We start from the raw sequence: 20,981 nt of genomic DNA on the forward strand, positions 1-20,981 counted from the left end.
AGGAGTACATCGCCACCACCCGGCATAGAAAACATATTTTTCTTGTCTTTTTTTTTTTCAATGCAGAGTTCTTTTTTATTGTTGATTTTTATTGAGCTCTACATTTTTCTCTCCTCCCCTCCCTGCCTCTCCCCTTCCCTTCAACCCTCTCCCAAGGTCCCCATGCTTCCAATTTACACATGAGATCTTGTCTTTTTCTACTTCCCATGTAGATTAGATCTATGTAAGTCTCTCTTAGGGTCCTCATTGTTGTTTAGGTTCTCTGGGATTGTGATTTGCGAGCTGGTTTTCTATGCTTTATGTTTAAAAACCACCTATGAGTGAGTACGTGTGATAATTGTCTTTCTGGGTCTGGGTTACCTCACTCAAAATGATGAATCAATAGCCTTGTTTTTCTTTTTTGGTTTTTCGAGACAGGGTTTCTTTGTAGCTTTGGAGCCTGGCCTGGAACTAGCTCTTGTAGACCAGGCTGGCCTTGAACTCACAGAGATCCGCCTGCCTCTGCCTCCTGAGGGCTGGGATTAAAGACAATCACCACCACCGCCCAAAAATATATTTTTCTAATTAAACATTTTCTTTGCAGTTCTGTAGGTCAAATTCAGAACCTTGTTTATGCTAAGCAAATGTTCTGCTTCTGAGTTCCACCTCAACCAGAGATACACACATATTCTTGTATTCCCGTAGGAATATCTCCAAGACGCTGTTAAACGGAAAGAAAAGTGCAGAAGACTGTTCAGAGAGGAAATACAGCAGACTGATTTTAGAAGCTACATCTGGGAAAGAAGTCTCAAATGGACACGTCAGAGGATTTATGGTGAGAGGTTGAGGCATGGCTCAGCAGAAGAAAGCTTTCTCAGCATACAGAGACTTACGGTTAATTTCCAGCGTGGAAAAAAAATTAATGTACTTACTGTGTAAATTCTGCGATTTTATTTGTTTTATGAGACAGGGTCTCATAGCTCAGACTGCCTTTGAAAGTTGGCAAGATAGTTGATACTGGTCTCCACCTCCCAGATGCTGAGTTTACAGCAGTGTGCCTTCAAGCCTAGCTAAATTCCGTAGTTAAAATGAAAACTGGTGAAGGATGATGAGTAGGGTTTGGGTCAAAAACACCAATGTCCAATAGAATTTGCGCAATAGTAGAAAGGTTCTATAGCCGTGCTGTGCAATTGGTAGCCAACAGCCACACAAGACATCTGAGCGTTTGTATCATGGCTAGGGTATCCAAAGAACTGAATTTTAATCCTTTTTTTAGTTAGGAGGTGGGTCTCCTATGTTACCAAGGCTAGTCTCAAACTCCTGGATGCAAACAAGTCTCCTACCTCAGCTTCCTGAGGAGTTAGGATAGAGGGGCACATTTCCATGTCAGGCTTGTCCTTCTGTTTTCTCACTGGGGGGATTAGAACCCAAGGCTTTACCCACTCTACCAGTGAACTACAGCCCAGCCCAACCCAGCCTAGGGTGCAGTACGGCACACAGGACAGTACACATGGCACACAGAAGACAGCACACACGGCACACAGAGGACAGCACACACGGCACACAGAGGACAGCACACACGGCACACAAGACAGCACACACGGCACACAGAGGACCGCGCACATGGCACACAGAGGGCAGCATACAGGACTGCAGGCTGGGCTGGACTCCTCTGAAGATGCCTTGTTTCTCAAGTCTCTCTCAGTGTCTGGACATTACCCCAGCAATTCTGAAAAGCAGCTGAGTACTGTATCCTGATTTAACAGCTATGCCTTTAAGATCTTGGGCAACGCCAGGTGGAAAAACTGGTCGGAGTCACGGTAAGGGGTCACCCTCATTAGAGGAGGCTGATTCAGAAGACCAGCAGAGGAAGGGCCCCAGAGAGGAAACGCAAAGCAGGCTGCTGAGCACAAAGCAGTTTCAAGTGCAGGAACTTGCTCAGGGCAGACTCTTAGGGAGCATCACAGACAAGCAGGAGGTGCCCAGGGAGCTGGAAGTCTTCAGCTTCCAGCTGTGACTGCCGTGGTGGCTGAGGGATGAGAGTTGACATTTCTTCATTTAGAACATTTCCTGGAAACATCCACAGTTTCCACCCAAACAGCTTCTGGGTGCTCGGCCCTCACCTTGAAGAAGGCAAACACGGTCTTGGCTTCCTGAGATTTTCTGGTAAGGTAAAATAATACATGATTACTGATTGTGATAAACATTTTAAATGGCTGAGGGGAGGAGTGCAGGGTGGGAGTGCAGCTTAGTAGTGGGAGAATGCATGTTCTGTACAGGCAGTGCCTAGCACTGGAGGAAAGGGTGTGAGGAAAGACTCTAGAATTCTCTTCCCCAAAGACCAAAATGTCATATAACAGCCAGGTGAAGAGAGTGTGTGTCCAAGAACATCCCAGGGAAAGAGCACACAGAGGACAGCACACACGGTACACAGAGGACTGTCACTCCGATGCGTACACAGACCCTGAAATGGGACCTTGACCTTCTGGACAAAAGGCAGAAAGGGTAAGGCATGGTGACCGAGATGGGGAAACGCCACAACATTCACAGACTGCCAGGCTTCGTAGTGTCTTCCTAGGCAGGAGGAGGCCAGGGAGCAAAGTGAGGGAGAAACCAGCTGACTGGTCTTGGAATCAGCAAACAGTGGCCCATATGGCCCACAGGATAAAGAATGCTTTTAACTTTTTTTTAGATGATTGGAAAATAAAACATAAAAGAATATTCCACATGAAATTCAAATTTTAGTGTTCAAAAATAAATCAAGCCTTGCTTGCTTATATACAAATTGGCTTTTGTCAACTTTCACACTACATTGGCCAAGGTTGGGTCAGAGATTGTGTGGTCTTCAAAGTCTAAAATATTTACTTCTTGACTCTTTTCACAATAAAACTAGGTGACTCGTAGACTAGGGAGAACCCTAAAAGCAGGAAGCCCAATGGAAGGTTGCAGCAGACACTAGGAAGAGATGTCTCGATGATAGCAGAGCCATGAGAAGCAGAGGGACAGAAGAAGTAATTCAATAAAAGAGCTTCCAGAACTTGCTAATGACACTTGGGAGACTGAGGCAGGAGGATCATCTTGAGTTTGAGGCCAGCCTGTGCTGTACAGAGTGCGATGTTATCATAACAAACGAACAAGCAGACAAAGCAAAGAGTGGTGGCTCAGGCCTGCACTCCCAGAACTTGGGAAACCAAGGGAGGAGGTCTTTCCATCCAAGTTTGAGGCTAACCTCTTCTACATAGCAAGGTCTGGGCCATCCAGAGTCACACAATAGGACCCCATCTGAGGTTGGGGCAGAGTTCAAAGGAGAGAGGAAAGGGGGCAGAGAGGAGAGAGGAAGAGAAGCACATATAATTTTAACAATAATAAAACAAATCTTTTAAAATTTTTTCTCTCATGCAATACATCCCAACTGTAGTTTCTCCCTCCCTCATTTCTCCCAGCCCCCTCCCCTGCCTCCCCTCTCCCTGAGATCCACTCCTGCTTTATTTCCTTCCAGAAAAGAGCAGCTTTCCCAGGGTTATCAGCTGAACACAACATGACAAGCTACACTAAGAATAGGTACACACTGTCATGTCAGAGCTGGGCAAAGCAACCCAATAGGAAGGAAGAAAAGGGTCCCAAGAGCAGGAAGAGTCAAAGACACCCACACCACTGTTAGAAGTGCCACAGGAACGTTGAGCTAACAACCATAACATTTGCAGAGGGCCTGGCATAGATCCATCAGGCTCTGGTTGCCATGAGCCCCTATGGGCGCTGCTTAGTTGATTCTATGGGCGTGTTCTCTTGGTGTCCTTTACCCCATTGACTCCTACAATTATTCCTTTGCTCCTTCCATGGGGTTCCCTGAGCTCCAAGGAGAGGGACCTGATGGAGATCTCCAATTTGAGCTTTCTCTGTTTAATGTTTGACTATGGGTCTCTGCATTTGCTCCCATCAACTGCTAGAGGAGGCCTCTCTAATGACAACTGGGCTAGAAATCAATCTATGAGTATAGGAGTATATCATTAGGAAACAATTTTACTGATTTTTTTTTCTACCCTAGGTCTCTGGGTTATCCAGCCTTCAGTTCCTAGGCATTGTTAGGCATGGGCTTCCTTTTGTGGTGTGGGCCTCAAATTAGACCAGCCATTACCTCAGCACATCTTGTAGATTGTAGGCCGAAAGGATTTGTGGCTCAGTTGGTCTCCCAGTACCACCACTGGGAGTTGCCTGTTTACAGAACACAGCCAGTTCAGGCTCCATATCCTCTGTTACTAGGAGTCTTTGCTAGGGTTACCCTCACAGAATCCTGTGGGTTTCTACTGCACTGCGTATTGCCCCCAAATGCCCTCCAGTTCCAGCTGTCTCTCCCCACACTGTCTCCTTCTATCAGCTCTCCCATCCTGCCTGTTCCCAAAATCTTAAAAATAATGGGTGTGTGTGTGTTAGAATTTCAGGCATGGACCACCATCCCTGGCTTTCACTGTCTCATTTTAAAGTCCTTAATTACATCTGCAAGACCCTTTTTCTAAATAAGTTAGCTTTCACAGGCTCTGGAGAATAGGATGTACATATCCTTCCAGAAACTGATCAGTGAAACCACTGTTCAAGGCTTGCTAGGAAGCCAAGACTGCTTTCCTTGAAAAGATCATCAAATTCTTCTTGATCTTTAAAGATAAGCAGCTTTCACATGTTTTCTCTATGAAGTTTCGTAAGTGTGCCTCTTTTCATAATGGATCAGAAGCCCTCATGCTGCCAATTCAGAGGTGGCATGATCATCTAGACTGCCTATAATGATAATAAAACTCTTCAATTCTTAGCCTGTCTGAACTAAGCCTGTTAAGAACAAAGGAACAGTAAATGTGTCTGTGTCAGATGAGTGGTGAATGTCTGTAATATCAGAAATTAAGAGGTACAGATAGTAGGATCAAAAATTCAAGGCTATGCCCGGTGGTGGTGGTGCATGCCTTTAATCCCAGCACTTGGGAGGCAGAGGCAGGCGGATCTCTGTGAGTTCGAGTCCAGCCTGATATACAAGAACTATCCAGGAACTATCCAGGACAGAAAAACCCTGTCTCGAAAAAAAAAAAATTCAGGGCTAGACTTGGCTATATAGCAAGTTCAAAGCCCACCTGGGCGAAATAAGACCCTGTCTCAAAATTCAAAGTAAATAGAGAAATGGCTCAGTAGTTAAAGTGCTGCTGGATCTTCCAGGGGACCCAGGTTCAATTCTCAGTGCCTATGTGGCAGCTCTAATCATCTCTAATCTCATTTAGTTCTGGGGAATCCTAGGCCCTCTTCTGGTCTCCTTGGACACAGCATGTACATGATGCCCAGAAACATGAAATAAAACACCCACACACATTAAATAAACATAAAATAAATCTGAATAAATAGTGTCTGTACCCACTCAGAAGCTGTCATTTCAGGAGGACATATGTAGATTTCAGGAGGACATATGTAGATTTGTTTTGTCTCTTTCTTAAAAAATAAATTTTTAAAATGTATATAAATGTATACATGATTATGTGACTGTATGCCATGTATATGGTGCCTGTAGAAGCCAGAAGAGGGCTACTTCAGGGCTGTAGTTACAGGCAGTTGTGAGATACCAGATGTGGGGCTGGGAATTAAACCTGAGGTTTTTTTTGTTTGTTTGTTTTTGTTTTTGTTTTTCGAGACAGGGTTTCTCTGCAGCTTTAGAGCCTGTCCTGGAGCTAGCTCTTGTAGACCAGGCTGGTCTCAAACTCACAGAGATCCGCCTGCCTCTGCCTCCCGAGTGCTGGGATTAAAGGCGTGCGCCACCACCGCCCGGCTAAACCTGAGTCTTTCAGAAGAACAGAAGTGTTCTTAACTGCTGAGTCATCTCTCCAACTCTCAGCTTCTTCTCCATGGCTATGATCAAACATTCTGACAAAAGTGACTTAAGAGAGGAAAGGATGGGGCTGGAGAGATGGCTCAATGGTTAAGAGCGCTGACTGCTCTTCCCGAGGACCCAGGTTCAATTCCCAGCACCCACATGGCAGCTCACAACTGTCTGAAAATCCAGTTCCAGGGGATCTGACAGCTTCACACCAATGCACATAAAATAAAGTTAAATAAATCATAAAAAAATTTTAAAAAAAGAGAGAGAAAGGACTTCTAGTTCCCAGTGCACCATGGCAGGGAAACCAGGGCATCAAGACCCTAGAGGTCCGGCCCCCAGACGATTCTATCTGGATTCTGTGTGATTCATCGACAATAACACTAACCACTGGACCACCAGACTAAAGGCTGCACCAATGAAAACCACAGCTAATGAAGCAAATCACTCTTTCTTCTACATTGAACAACTTCCGTGGAGTGGCTTGGGCGAGTTTAATTGACACATGGTCGTGGAGTGACAATGTCATAACAGGGACAGGAGCCAATGCAGGGCAGCGGAAAAGGGAGTGGGAAGGCAGAAGGTGACGGAATAGAAGTGCAGTTCCCCTGCCCCGCTAGCATGTGACTGACTCTTGGCTGTACCACAAAGAAGCACTTTCCTTTCTGTTATTTGGGATTTCTGCACTCCTTGGATGAGAACTTTGGATCTGAAAAGTAGAAGGCGTCAGAGTTCAACCCCTGCCATGATGGCTATCCCACTCGTAAATACTTCCCACCCCATTTCAGAATGACCTTGAACCTTGAATGGGTTAGTTTTACATCAACACAAACTAGAGTAATTTGAGAAGAGAGATTCTCAAATGGAAAGATGCCTTCATAAGATTGGCCTGTAGACTGGGTTGTGGCGGCGGGCTCCTGTAATCCCAGCACTCAGAGGCAAGTAGATCTCTGAGTTCGAGACCAGCCTGATCTACAGAGCCAATTCCAGGACAGTCACAGTCAGGGCTACACAGAGAAAACTCTGTCTCAAAAAAAATGGCCTATAGGTAAATCTGTCAAGCATTTTCTTGATTACTGATTAATGTGGGAGGGCTTTGTGGTGCCAGCCCTGGGCAAGTAGTATAAGAAAGCGGGCTGAGCAAGCCATGGAGACAGTGCCAGTAAGCAGTGTTTCTTCACAGACTCAGCTTCAGCTTCTACTTTGAGTTCCTGCCCTGACTTTTTTCTTTTTCTTTTAGGGTTTTTAAGACAGGGTTTCTCTGCACAGCCCTGGTTGTCCTAGAACTCACTCTGTAGCCCAAGCTGGACTCAGAGATCCACCAGCCTCTGCCTCCCCAGTGCTGGAATTACAGGTGTGTGCCACCACTGTCACGTTGCCCTGACTTTTTTCAATGATCTACTGTGATACAGTCATTTGTGCTGAAACAAACCTCTTTCTCTTCAAGTAAGTTGCTTTTGGTAATGTGTTGTGTAGCAGTTTCTGCCAAGATTGAAATAATCCGTCTTTCAAGGAAGCTTCTCAAAACAGAACAACTCAAACCAGCTTCAGGGCTGGTACTGGTGGCATATGCCTGTAATCCTAGCAGAGACAAGTGGATTTCCAACTTCCAGGGCAGCCTGGGGCTGGAGAGATGGCTCAGAGGTTAAGAGCATTGCCTGTTCTTCCAAAGGTCCTGAGTTCAATTCCCAGCAATCACATGGTGGCTCACAACCATCTGTAATGGGGTCTGGTACCCTCTTCTGGCCTGCAAGCATACACAGGGCAGCCTGGTCTATGGTGTGAGTCCCAGGACAGCCAGGGCTACACAGAGAAACTCTCTCTTAAAGAACAAAACAATATATAACTTCAGTAAGTCCCTGAAACTGACCAGATTCACAAGGTTCCCCTCCTTCTTAGAGTAAGTAAAAGAGAAGGCTAAAAGATATTCTCAGATAAGCCAATCTACCTGGAAGAGGCTTAGATCAACTGGGACACTTGGAAGGGATACTTGCCAATCTGTTGATTTGCTTACAGGCTGTGCCATGGGCCCCAGGTTCCCAGCTTTGTGAACTGTGCTGGGGTGGGCTTTGGTGATGCAGATGTCTTGGAGTTATTTCTGCTTCTGTAAGCAATCCCTCACACATATTTCTATAAGTAACCACAGTAAAACTCATTGGACTTTGGTGGTATCTGTACTTTGGTCAGCCATGGGCTCCTTATCTAGGGTAAGTAGATGTGTGTGTTGCGTTGCCCCAGAAAAAAACCTTGTCATAGAACATCATGGTGCTTTATCACAGTTATAGGAAGCCTAAGACAAATCCTGACCATGTTATATAGTAGCCAATCTGAACTCTTGATTATCTTGCCTATACCTTATAGGTATTCACTATTACATCCAGTTCATGTGATATTGGGAATCTGACTCCGGGCATCACACACACTAGGCAAACATTTTGCCAACTATATCTGTAGTCCTGGGTGAAGGTTAAAACCACCATGGAGCTGCTTCATCACCTTTATCAGACCTTGTAGTAAAGAACACTGTGCTGGGTGGTTTTGTCTGTCAACTTGATGCAGGCTAGAATCGTCAGAGGAAGGAGCCTCAGCTGAGGAAACGCCTCGATGAGATCCAGCTGCAAGGCATTTTCCCATTTGGTGATCAATGGGTTGGTAGTGCCATCCCTGGGTTCCCTGGGTTCTATAAGAAAGCAGGCTGAGGGCTGGAGAGATGGCTCAGTGGTTAAGAGCATTACCTGCTCTTCCAATGGTCCTGAGTTCAATTCCCAGCAACCACATGGGTGGCTCACAACCATCTGTAATGAGGTCTGGGGCCCTCTTCTGGCCTTCAGGGATACACGCAGACAGAATATTGTATACATAATAAATAAATAAATAAATATTTTTTAAAAAAAAGAAAAAGAAAGCAGGCTGAGCAAGCCAGGGGAAGTAAGCCAGTAAGCAGCTCCCCTCCATGGCCTCTGCATCAGCTTCTGCTTCCAGGATCCTACCCTGTTTGAGACCCTGTTCTGACTTCTTTCACTGATGAACAGAGATATGGAAGTGTAAGTTAAATAAACCCTTTTCTGGCCGGGCGGTGGTGGCGCACGCCTTTAATCCCAGCACTCGGGAGGCAGAGGCAGGCGGATCTCTGAGTTCGAGGCCAGCCTGGTCTACAAGAGCTAGTTCCAGGACAGGCTCTAGAAACTACAGGGAAACCCTGTCTCGAAAAACCAAAAAAAACAAAAACAAAAAACAAAAAAACCGTGACTGGACAACCCGGGGTCAGTACTCCCGCGCTAGCACTGCACACGTTGTGCCTGTGCCGTGCATTCAACTGGGGGCCCGGGGTCTCTCGGATTTTTCTTTCTTCTTTCCTTTCCTTTCCTTTCCTTTCCTTTCCTTTCCTTTCCTTTCCTTTCCTTTCCTTCCCTTTCCTTTTCCTTTTTTCTCTTCTCTTCCCTTCCTTTTCTTTTCTCTTCCTCTCTTTCTTTCCTTTCCTTTTCTTTCCTTTTCTTTTCTTTTCTTTTCTTTTCTTTTTTTCTGGGCCACTCATCAATGGTCCCCACCATGGCCACTCTGGCTTTCGAGCTGCCCAGACCAAAGCCAGCCAGGATTTAGCATTTTGCCTGTAGAGACAGGATGCTCCTGTACAAGCCCTGCGGTGTTCCTCACTGTTTCACACCCCGCCTATAGAGGGGAGACGTCCCCCTATAAGCCTTGTGGTGTCACCATTTTTGTGGGTTTTCACATATTCAGCTATGGTATAAACTCTCGCTCCTCCGGTGTCCTTCTGGCTCCACTGGCTCCGCTTTTCCTCAAACTGTCCCTGCCACTGCTACTGCTGCCAACAAGATTGGTTGGAGCCACGAGGTGGCTGTTTTCAGTTCCAGGCTTTGCTTCCCACCACGGCTTGTGGTGCAGTTGCTCAGTAACAGGGAGGATCACGCCTCTAGGTCTGTCTTCCATACATGTGGCAACTGCCATTTTGACTGAGGTCAGGTGACCTTACTACCATCTTTAGTGAGGTCAGGTGACTTCACCATCATCTTAACTGATAGCCAGGTCAGGTGACCAAGTTCTGCCATCTTTACTGAGGTATTTCCTGCCTGGTCCCAGTTTACTTAGGTTTTTGTCTCTAAATTCCTCTTGCTGGCTCTGTTGCGTGTTTTGTGCAGTGGCATGCCTTTGGTAGGGCCTACCAACAGCATCCACTTTGCCCAATTCCTGTTCACTCTGTGTTTGTGTGTATGCATACGATGTGGGAGGGTCTTCTGTTTTAATAAAGAAACTGCCTTGGCCAGCCCTTAGGTGGGTGGAGTAGACAGAACAGGAAGAAGGAAGTGAGGTAGATGGCTCAGTCAGATGCCTAAGTGAGACAGACCACCGTGCCTCTCCTGAGAGAGATGCCAGACGCAATGAAGCTCCAGCCCAAGATGGATGTACGCTAGAAACTTCCCGGTAAGGCACCACTTTGTGGTGCTACACAGATTATTAGATATGGGTTAATCAAGATGTGAGTAAGAGGCAGAAAATAATGGGCCAGGCAGTATTTAAAAGAATACAGTTTTCATGTAATTATTTTGGGTTAAGCTAGCCGGTGGCCAGGAGCCGGGCGGGATGAAAAGTAGGCCTGCCCGCAGCTCCTCACTACATGCATACTTGTAACTTAAATGTACCTATGTTTACTGTTGATTGTCTATTCCTTGTATCTCGTTCCAGATTACAAAGCAATAAGTCTCATGTTTTAAATTAGTATGTACTTTTAAGTCTCTTAATCCAACCCTGCTTTACCTATTAAATTGAGAGCCAGTACAGTCAAGCTTGAATCCAGCTCTCCAGGCAGATTCTACACTGTAGTTATAACTTATCTATGCCTGGTAAACAGCCCTCAAAGATCAGAGATCTGGGGATATGGCATTTAAATGCTTAATTATCAAAAGACTTTTCATAACAAAAAGAGACAGGTTTGCTCCAGCAGCAGCACTCTATTTCCTCCAAAGATGACAGAAGACAAATGGGCACAAAATAATGTCCATCAGCAATTTGCTTCAACTACCAAGCACTGAACACCGGAAAATCTGCCTTTTATCTAAACTGAAGATCTCCACACATGGACAGAATTGCTGGACTCAACAGCCTAGCTGCTCAGGTCAAGGTAGGCTTGTCTTCCTACAGATTTCTTAGCCCACAGGATCTTCTGGAGCCTGGCAGGCCCTGCGCTAAACAGGAAAAGACAAATATGACCCTCAGCAACCATGGAGGACCCCGAGGAACAGCTCTAGGTGCCCACCAAGCAAGTTCTCTGTCATTTTTTAATCAATTTTAACTCAAGTAAAATTTCATCTTTCTCAAAGATCTCTGACGCACTTTGACAGATGAGAGGTTTTGTCCTTAAAAGGATAACCTCACCAAACAAATTTCAACAAAATACAAATACAAGTTACAAGGTGTATACCTACAAGTTATAAAGAAGTGAGGACAAATAAACACTATGAAATTTCTCTCTCACGCTGCCTTCCATAGCCTTAAAAATACTTTTCACTGTGCAAAAACATCTGTCACGGTCATTCTGACATAAATCTGCTGCTGTTTACACAATGTATGTGTCTAAAACTTCTGTTTTCACAAACCCAAAGAATTCTTGTGAGTTCTAGGGAGCCAAATTGAAGGATCCACCTTAAACAGTTCAGATATACCCCTCTCAATTCTCTGGACCTAAAAATTTTTTTCCCTAAACTTAACTTTGTCCTCTGTTCTGCCAATAACTTAAACATGTATAAGAGACACCAGACATTTCCATACCACAAACACAAGACAGGAACAAAGAGACCAGCTACCCCAGGATGTGACCAGCACCCAGCTTTCTCAGGTTTCCCAAAGATGACGCCCACAAATAAGCAGGAAGCAGTCTTGAGAATCTGCCACCCCAGTTCCTTCAACCTGTTGTGCCTAATCTCCTGCTTTTTTATTATAAAAGAGATGGGAATGTAATGATCTGTCCTGTCAAGCCATGCCCACTCCCTCCCTGTCCACTGAGGCAAGCTGATCTTCAACTTCCAGCCTGCTGAGTCCCTTCCCCCCCCCCCCAGCTCTTTCCCCTTCTCCCTTCCATAATCCACTAAATACAGCAAAAGTGTACTGGGCCCATAACCCAGAGGTCGATGGATAATATGTAGTGGGTTATAAAAGGGAAGGGGAGAAGGGGGAAGAGCAGGGGGGAAGAGCAGAAAGGCAGAGAGAGAGGGGGGAAAGGGGAGAAGTAGGGAGAAGGGAGAGAAAGAAGCTGCCTCTTTGAGAGAGAGAAAGAGAGAGAGAGAGAGAGAGAGAGAGAGAGAGAGAGAGAGAGAGAGAGAGAGAGAGAGAGAGAGAGAGAAGAGAGACTAAAAGAAAGGGACTCAGGTTGGAAGCTGAAGAACAGCTTGCCTGGGGGACAGGGAGGGAGTGAGCATGGCTTGTCTCTTAAAGGGACAGGACAGACCATTTCTTTCTATTATTCTTCCTCCTCCTTCTCTTCCCTTCCTTTCTCACCTCTTATTGGAGCTGTTTCTATGTCCTCAAACTCACTATTCTCCTGCATCAGCCTTTTCCAAGTCCTAGGATTACAGGTAGAGAAGGGTTTTTTGTTTGTTTGTTTTGGTCTTTTGTTTGTTTGGTTTTGGTGTTTTTTTTTTTTTTTTTTGGTTTTTTTCCAGAGGAGGTTTCTCTGTAGGCTTTGGTGCCTGTCCTGGAACTAGTAGATCAGACTGGCCTCGAACTCACAGAGATCTGCCTGCCTCTGCCACCTCTCAAGTGCTGGGATTAAAGGTGTGCACCACCATCGCCTGGCGAGAGAAGTAATTTTTTTTAATCTACATTTTTTTAACGTTTGTGATAAAATAATGTAAAGTCTCCTTGAGTTTAAGACGTCCATATTTTGATATTTAACTTCCCTAGAAAAGCGTATGCAGAATCCAAATGGAAAGTCACCATTAGATGTTCTTAATATATTTATTCATTTTTTTTCATCTTGGGGAGAGATGACTCAACAGTTAAGATGACTTGCTCTTGCAGTGGACTGGTTATCCACAACCATCCACAACTCCAGTTCTGACTTAATAAGGCACCAGATGTGTATGTGATACACATACATACATGCAGATAAAACACTCAAACATATAAAATAAATCCACCTAAATGAATTGTGTATGTGCACATGCATATATGTCTAATAACCTCAGCTGTCATTCCTCGGGAGCTGTTCACCTGTGTTTTAAGACAATGAGTCTATCATTAGGACCAAGAGTTTACCAGTTAGGTAAGGTTGACTGGTTACCAGGCATGAGGGAGGCTTCTGCCTCTGCTTCCCCAACACTGGAATTACAAGTTAGTGCCAACATGCCTAGTATAAGTCCCAAGTCCCAGTCTCTGGCCTCCATCTTTGGAGGCTCCTACCCTGTGCCTTGGCCCCTGCCCAGAGGATGGTTAAGACAGCCTGCCAAAATCTTGACCACTCTCCCAGTCTATTTAAACTGCTTCCCTGGAAAGATCCCTTGTGACAAGGTCTTATATAACCCCAGGCTAGCCATGGATGGCCTTGAACTTGTACCCCTGTGCCCCGCTCTCCCCAGGGGACAGAGTACTCCTCAAACAGCTAACTCCTAGGTTTCTCGAACCTCACACGGTAATCCTCACCACCCTCTCAGCTGCCAAGCTCTTGGGACACCCATGATGGTACCATCTCTCCAGGTTCAAGTGGGCACCTACACAGGACACTTGGTCTGTCTAGCAGACAGGACCTTCCACTCTCTGGTTTTCCAGGATGCTGCAATGACAGGCCTACCTGCTCCTCATCCTGGCACACTCATCTTTGGTGATAACAATATTTTTTTCCTAGACACCAGCCTTCTCACCTCCCCCAAGAAACAGATGCCTGACGTCTCTGGAATGACAGTACGTGGGCTGCCTTTCCAGCCACACCTCTCGCTGAGTGTGGACCCACCAACACCCAGCTCTCCCCTTCCCCACATTATCCTATGCCCATAGGAGGTAGCCAGACTTGAGTTAACGCCCCTTTTCCTAGAGAGCCTAAATTGTTGCTCACAATTATCACTTCAATTTTCTGTCATCCTTATATCCAAAGAGTCTGGAATGTTAAGTTGGGAGCATAGCCCCCAGACCTGGGAGTTGTATTGGTCTGGACTCCAAATCCGAGTATGCCAGGTCCTGACCCCTGGGGGCAGGGTCAGAACCACTCCCACAGGGTATTTAAGTGAGCTCCCAGGAGAGAAACACGTGGTCTCTTTCCTCTTCCCCTCGGTGGTCGCAGGGCTACCCAAGACCACAGGAATCCCATTAAACCTGGATATATTTTAATTTGGCTTGTTGTGATTTGGCTTGACTGGGATTTTTGCATAGGCAGAAAGCTCACGTTAGGAAAAATTCCTACAGGTCTCATGAACTTCTGTCCTGCCGCTGCCTCCTAAGAGGTAATTGGCAATATTTTAGATCCTAGCATTCGTTCATTTTTTTTAAAAAAAAGACATATTTTTATGTATGTGTATATGTGTGAGTCTGTGCATGTGAGTGCAGTGCCTGTGGAGGCTGGAGGAGGGTGTCAGATCCTCTGGAGTCACCTGGTATGGCTGCTAGGAACTAACCCAGGTCCCCTGGAAGCGAGCAATGCTTTCAACTTCTGCGCCATGATCTCCCCAGCCTCCAGCATTCATTCTCACCTCTTTCCCACACCCCACACCTAATCAATCAGCCTATCGTAGCTCTCAGGATCCACAGTCCTTTCTGTTTCCTAACTGGCTTCTGCCTCAGCCAGCCTTAGCTACCCGCCCTGCAACGTCTCCCACACTTGTCAGTGATCCGGCTCCACTGACCTCAGGAGAAAGCACACACTTCTTTTTAGGACACATGAAACCCTCATAACTGGGTCACATGCATTCAGGAAGGCCAGCAGAGTGTTACAAACATGGCCTTTGTGAAAATGAACTGCTGCTTAGGAAGCTCTGTGGTCAGCCAGCAAAATGGCTCAGCGGCACTTGCCTGAGATGGATTCCTGGAATCCACACAAATGTGTGCGGGGAGAACTGACTCCACCCAGCACTTGTGCGTGCATGCACACACACACACACACACACACACACACACACATGTCCACATACACGCATGTGCACAATAATAGAATAATAATAATTAGTTAATTTTTAAAACCTTTGTGATATGTGCTTTTAATTCTCTAGTTTTCCGTTTCTTACTTTGAGCAGGGTACTGATCACACTGACTTCTGTCTGTTTTGATGAACATATGAAAAACAGTTTTCTCTGGATGACGCAATAAACGTCAGCATTAGTTCCTTTGAATCCACAATGAAGGTTTTCTCTTACAGGTTAAACCCCAGTCAAGATGAACTTTTTATCTTTTTCCAAAGGAATCATTTCGTGTTCTCATGCTTTCAAAGTTCTTACTTGCCAGTGTGTCATCTAAGGGACTGTATAGAATTGTATGGAACTGTCCTTGGGAACGGTTTGCAGGGTTTCTAGGGCTGAGGATGCACCTCCAGGTGGTAGAGGGCTTGCCTAGCAGGCACTGCTTAAAAATATACATGGAGGTGCATCCCTGGGATAGTATCACTCAGGAGCCTGAGGCAGAAGGATCATAACATCAGGGTCATCCTTGGCTACCTACTGAGTTCAAGGCCAGATGAAAAACAAGAGACACTTTCTCAAAAAACAGTCAACAAAACCCAGGTTGAATAGTGACCCTAGTTTAAAGAAAGAGATTAAAGATGGGTTAACACTAATCTCCATTTTTTAAACAGCAGATGTGTTGGCTCAGGTACTCTTGGACCACATCATTCCTCCGTTTGGTGTCCCACGAACCATCCAGATGGACATTGGTCTAGCCTTCACTTCCAGGGTCATAGAGCTCTTGTCAGAAGCTCTCAACATCTCCTGGAAATTCCACACCCCCTACCATCTACAACCCTCAGGAAAGGTGGGGAGGGCCAAACAACTACTAACCAAGCTCTCCATTGAACTCAGGTTATCTTGGCCCTCTCTTCTCCCCATTGCCCTTACTCGCCTCAGGGCCACCCCATGTTCCCCTATGGGCCTGAGCCCTTTTGAGCTGCTTTATGGAAGGCCCTTTCTCCTTAATCATCATCTCCCAGTCCAAACTCCTCCACTGGCTGGGTACCTACCCTACCTCTCCCTTCTGAGGTCCCTTCTTCGTTCACACACTGATAGTTGTCTTCCTGCCACCACACCAGTGGACGCCAATGCCCCTGAACCTGCCCCACTATCCCCAGGGGACAGAGTACTCCTCAAACAGCTAACTCCTAGGTCTCTGGAACCTCGATGGACAGGACCTCACACGGTAATCCTCACCACCCCCTCGGCTGCCAAGCTCTTGGGACACCCATGATGGTACCAACTCTTCAGGCTCAAGCGGGCACCTACACAGGACACTTGGTCTGTCCAGCAGACAGGATCTTCCACCCTCCGGTTTTCCAGGATGTCACAATGAAGGGCCTACCTGCTCCTCATCCTGGCACACTCATCTTTGGTAATAACAATATTTTCTTCCTAGACACCAGCCTTCTCACCTCCCCCACGAACAGATGCCTGAGGTTTCCGGAATGACAGTACATGGGATGCCTTTCCAACTACACCTCCAGCTGAGTGTGGACCCACCAACACCCAGCTCTCCCCTTCCCCACGTTGTCCCATTCCCGCAGGAATGACTCAAGCCAGACTTGAGTCAATGCTCCTTTTTCCTAAGAGAGCCTAAATGTTAGTTAAAATATCACCCCAGCTTCCTGTTACCCCTTATACAAACAGTCTGGAATGTAAGCCCCGGTCTCTGGCCTCCAACTTTGGAGGCCCCGATCCTGTGCCCACCAAGCCTTGACCCCTTCCTGGAGGAGGGTCAAGATAGCCTGCCAAAATCTTGACCCCAGTATTTTAAACTGCTTCTCTGGAAAGTTCCCTTGTGGTCTCTTCCTCCCCCCATCCCCCCCCACCTGGTCGTGTTTGCGGCATCCCAGTTCCCCCTTGGGGCCACCCGAGAGAGCGTAGGAATCCCATTAAACATGGATATTTTTTAATTTGGCTTGTTGTGATTTGGCTTGATTGGGACTTTTGCATTTGCAGAGAGCTCACATTAGGAAAGTTCCTAACACTTATTATTTTCTGTGGGTGCTGGGGACCTGGATTCAGTCCTCCAGCTCTCACAGGTAGTGTTTGACTGAGCTATCACTCTAGCCCCATTTAAAAATATTTTCAGTAGTTGGGAGGGGTGGCACACTCCTTTAATCTCAGCACTCGGGAGGCAGAGGCAGGCGGATCTCTGAGTTCAAGGCTAGCCTTGGCTACAGAATGAGTTCCAGGATAGCCAAGACTATTTCATAGAGCAACTCTGTCTAAAAAAGCAAAGTAAAATAAAATAAAATATTTTCAACAACAAATTATTCAAAGAAATTTGCAATAAAATGGCTAGTAGACTTTTTGGCTTTAATATCTGACTTTTCCCCCAACAAATTAGTGTTTAATATGACATTCAATATTCCCAGGGGGTGAATTCAGGGTCTCGTTTAATATTATTATGAATTTGCTCGTATTTGACATTTAAACCTGTACTAGAGAAACAACGGGCACTGGACGTTTGCACTCTGTCTCCTGTTCTTCAGCAGGAATTTGAGTTCTCGGCAAGCTTTTCAGTACACTGGAGCTTGTCATTACAAACCACAGGCTGTAGTGCAGATCTGTGCAGAGTCAGCAGGGTTTGGATTCATAGGCAGCCTGGGCTGAGCTGAGTCATGTACTAGCCTGCACTGGGACAGTGGTTCCCACCAGGTGACCACCTCCCACAGGTGACCTGAAATCTTGCTTTTTGCTGCCTGCATAGCAACTCACAAGATCACAGGTCTTTTTTTTTTTTTTTTTTTTTTTTTGAGACTGTGTTTCTCTGTAGCTTTGGATCCTTGTAGACCAGGCTGGCCTCGAACTCATAAAGATCCGCCTGCCTCTGCCTCTCCAGAGTGCTGGGATTAAAGGCGTGTGTCACCACCGCCCGGCTAAGTTCACAGATCTTAAACCTGGGAGGGAACCAACAGTTCTCCTCCTTAGCCTGTTATGTCCAGATCACAGTGTATCTTCCAAAGCCATCTAGGAGACCGAGTCCTGTACGTAAAAACAAAGAGCCTTTATTCTTACACAAGTTTGCAAACTCGGATTCTCCATGTGTCCAACATGTTGGAGTGATTAGAAGGCCCCAAGCTCAATCAGAGTTGGGTTTTTATAGTAGCAAAGGTAGGGGTGAGGGGCTGACATTTGTCTAGGGTGTCCTGGTGTGCTGGCCGGTGATCCTATCTATAATGGTTGGAACATTAGGAATTTCCGCTGGATGATCTGTGCCATCTGTGTGGGTGGTCTCAGTTTGTCAAAAGCAGGTCCTGCGGCCTCCAGCAGCTCCTGACAAGGAAACTAAAGCACAAAGGAGGGAAATGATGAGTTCCAGGTCCAAGTCTAGGCACAACTTTCATCACACTGTGCTCTGTTATCTGTTCTAGAAAACACGCCAAAGAAGCCAGATATTGTTGTGCAGATCAAAGAGACGGGTATTATTTAGGGCCATACCCATAGTCTGCCCAGCTTTCAGTGTGAGCAAACACGAGACCGTGATTTGCTGCAAACAGCAACTTTTGAAAGAGCTGCTTTGTGGTTCCCTATAGTAAAATTTGTATTGCAAACACACACACACACACACACACACACACACCACCACCACCACCACCACCACCACCACCACCACAAAAAAACTCAAGCATCTATAAATGGGTTTCAAGGCCACAGCTTAAAACTGGAGCAATACTTCACCACGCACCCTTTATCAGATGAACATGTTGAAAATAGACACGACATACACTTGCCCATCCCGCACCTGGTGGCTCATCAGCTGCGAAGCAGGGGCATCAGTACCAGGCAGAGGTTTTATTGGGAAATGAGGAAACAAAGCAAAGTGTGGGTTGAAGTTGCCGCAAAACCACAACCTGGAACAAAGTGTTTTATTGGTGTGCGCAAGGCAGGTTTCTATTGCTCACAGTTGGTTCTATCCATCATGAAAATTTCCCAGTTCTGAAAACCAGATTCTGAGAAAACCTGGCGCTAAGTATTTTTTCTGCTCATGAGTCCAACACAGCTCATTAATCCCTTCTGATTTTTGCATTTCCTGCTCCCTCTGCCTGGGACCCTCCCCGTTTCCTCGACACAGTCAAGAGTCATATTCTTGTACAGTTTTGTATTTCATTGTTTTATGTGTATAGGTGTTTTTCTGCATGTGTGTCTGTGGACCATGTGTGTGAAGTCCCTGGAGAGGACACAACTAGAAGTTACACACGTGTTGATGTGGGTGCTAGGAACTGAACCCAAATTCTCTGAAGGAGCAATTGTGCGCTTAACTGCCAAGTCATCCCTCTGGCTCTGAGAATAAGTTTTAGAAAATGTCCCTATCATGTGTCATTTTCTTCCCCCTTGCTGCTACTCTCAACTTACCACATTTTATAGATCTTACCATTCTTCACAACGGAGAAGGCATACTATAGGAAGGTGTTAGAACAGGATCTGGAGGTGATGTGAAAATAAAAGACAGCAGACATCTCTGTAATGGATTAATTGGCAGAAACGCTGCAGGTCCCTGAGCAGGGGCAGGCAGCAGGCAGGGAGTCCCAGTAGCAGCCAGTCCCAGGGATGGTGCAGGAGGTGAGACAGACAGATGGGCACACCATGAGACCACGCTGCAGGTCTCCCAAGGTGGCTCGTCCCAGGCAGGGAGCCACGCAGCAGGTGAGAGACATGGATAGGCACGCCATGCAGAGTGAGGGGGATATTCAGTGGGTTATGGAAGGGAAGGGAGAAGGGGAGAAGAGCAGAGAGGCAGAGGTGGGGAGAGGGATAGGGAAAGAGGGAGGGAGAGACAGAAGGCGGGGAAGGGGAGAAGTGGGGAGAGGCAGGGCAGGCAGATCTTGTGAGTTCAAGGCCAGCCTGGTCTACAAGAGCTAGTTCCAGGACAGGCTCCAAAGCTACAGAGAAACCCTGTCTCCAAAAACAAAACAAACAAACAAACAAAAAAAGGGACAGAACAGATCATTACAATCTCCAGAAGCAAAATTGTTCTTGTAATCAGAATAACTGAAGGGCTGCAGTCTTTCCAAGGAAATGAGACTGTGCCCAGTGGCCTGGGGTGGGGGTGGAGGGTTCTTGGCATTTTATAGGATTGAAAAGGGGGAACTTTGGGGATGGAAGAGTCTATCTGCAGGTCAGTTCCCCTGCAGTCTGGAAGGGTTTGGTATGTGAGTCTTCTTATCAGAAGTTTCCATGGTAGGGCTAAGAGATGGCTCAGAGGTTAAGGCACTGACAGTTCTTTCAGAGTCCCTGAGTTCAATTCCCAGCAACCTTCTGTAATAAGATCTGGTGCCCCCTCTGGCCTGCAGACAGATACTGTATACATAATTAATAAATAAATCTTTTTTTAAAAAAAAGTAAGTTTCCATGGTGCTACCAGTCAAGTTAACTTTCCTATCCAAGTTTCTCAGTCCATTTATGTCTTCTAGGTAATTGACCCTTCCGAAGACAGAACATGGCTCTAAGAGGGTATTGACCTGTACTGGATGCTGTGGGGGAAGGGTTCAAATCAAGGCTTTGCTCTGATTGGAGACTTTAGAAAATAGGTGTAATCCTATGGTTGCGTATTGATGGGTTTAGAACATGCTACTTCCAAATGTACCACTTTGGTTATTTTGAGCTAAAGGTACTTAAAACACAGCAAGAATGCTTCTAAGTGGTGGCACACACCTTTATCCCAGCACTTGGGAGGCAGAGGCAGGCAGATCTCCATGAGTTCAAGGCCAGCCTGGTCTACAAGCGCTAGTTCCAGGACAGGATCCAAATCTACAGAGAAACCCTGACTCAGAAAACCAAAAAAAAAGCTTCTAATCATACACAGAGGAACAGAGGAATACAGAAATACAGACATACCTTCACCTAAAGCCAAATCATGATATTTCCTATGAGAAAAGCATCCCTCCTTGAACCAGACAGATAAGATTCTTTTTTATTTGTTATTTTTACTTTTGGGTTCTGTTGTTGTTTGTTTTGAGACAGGGCCACATTGTGTAGCCTAGTCTGATATT

General features: G+C 46.0%; 1 long non-coding RNA gene across 2 annotated transcripts; it reads right to left on the minus strand.

Annotated features, from left to right (window-relative positions):
• Nucleotides 1-17,976: 17,976 nt before the first annotated feature.
• On the minus strand, nucleotides 17,977-19,447 carry LOC119814988. Of its 2 annotated transcripts, XR_005285484.1 has the most exons (3): nucleotides 19,364-19,443; nucleotides 18,734-18,842; nucleotides 17,977-18,276 (listed from the first exon to the last, which is right to left on the minus strand). It is a non-coding gene; the product is annotated as an uncharacterized LOC119814988 (long non-coding RNA). The 2 variants fall into 2 exon arrangements; XR_005285483.1 differs by having other exon boundaries at nucleotides 18,734-19,447.
• Nucleotides 19,448-20,981: the final 1,534 nt, after the last annotated feature.

The sequence above is a fragment of the Arvicola amphibius genome, chromosome 5 (genome assembly GCF_903992535.2).
Source record: "Arvicola amphibius chromosome 5, mArvAmp1.2, whole genome shotgun sequence".
In the NCBI taxonomy this organism is placed as follows: domain Eukaryota; kingdom Metazoa; phylum Chordata; class Mammalia; order Rodentia; family Cricetidae; genus Arvicola; species Arvicola amphibius.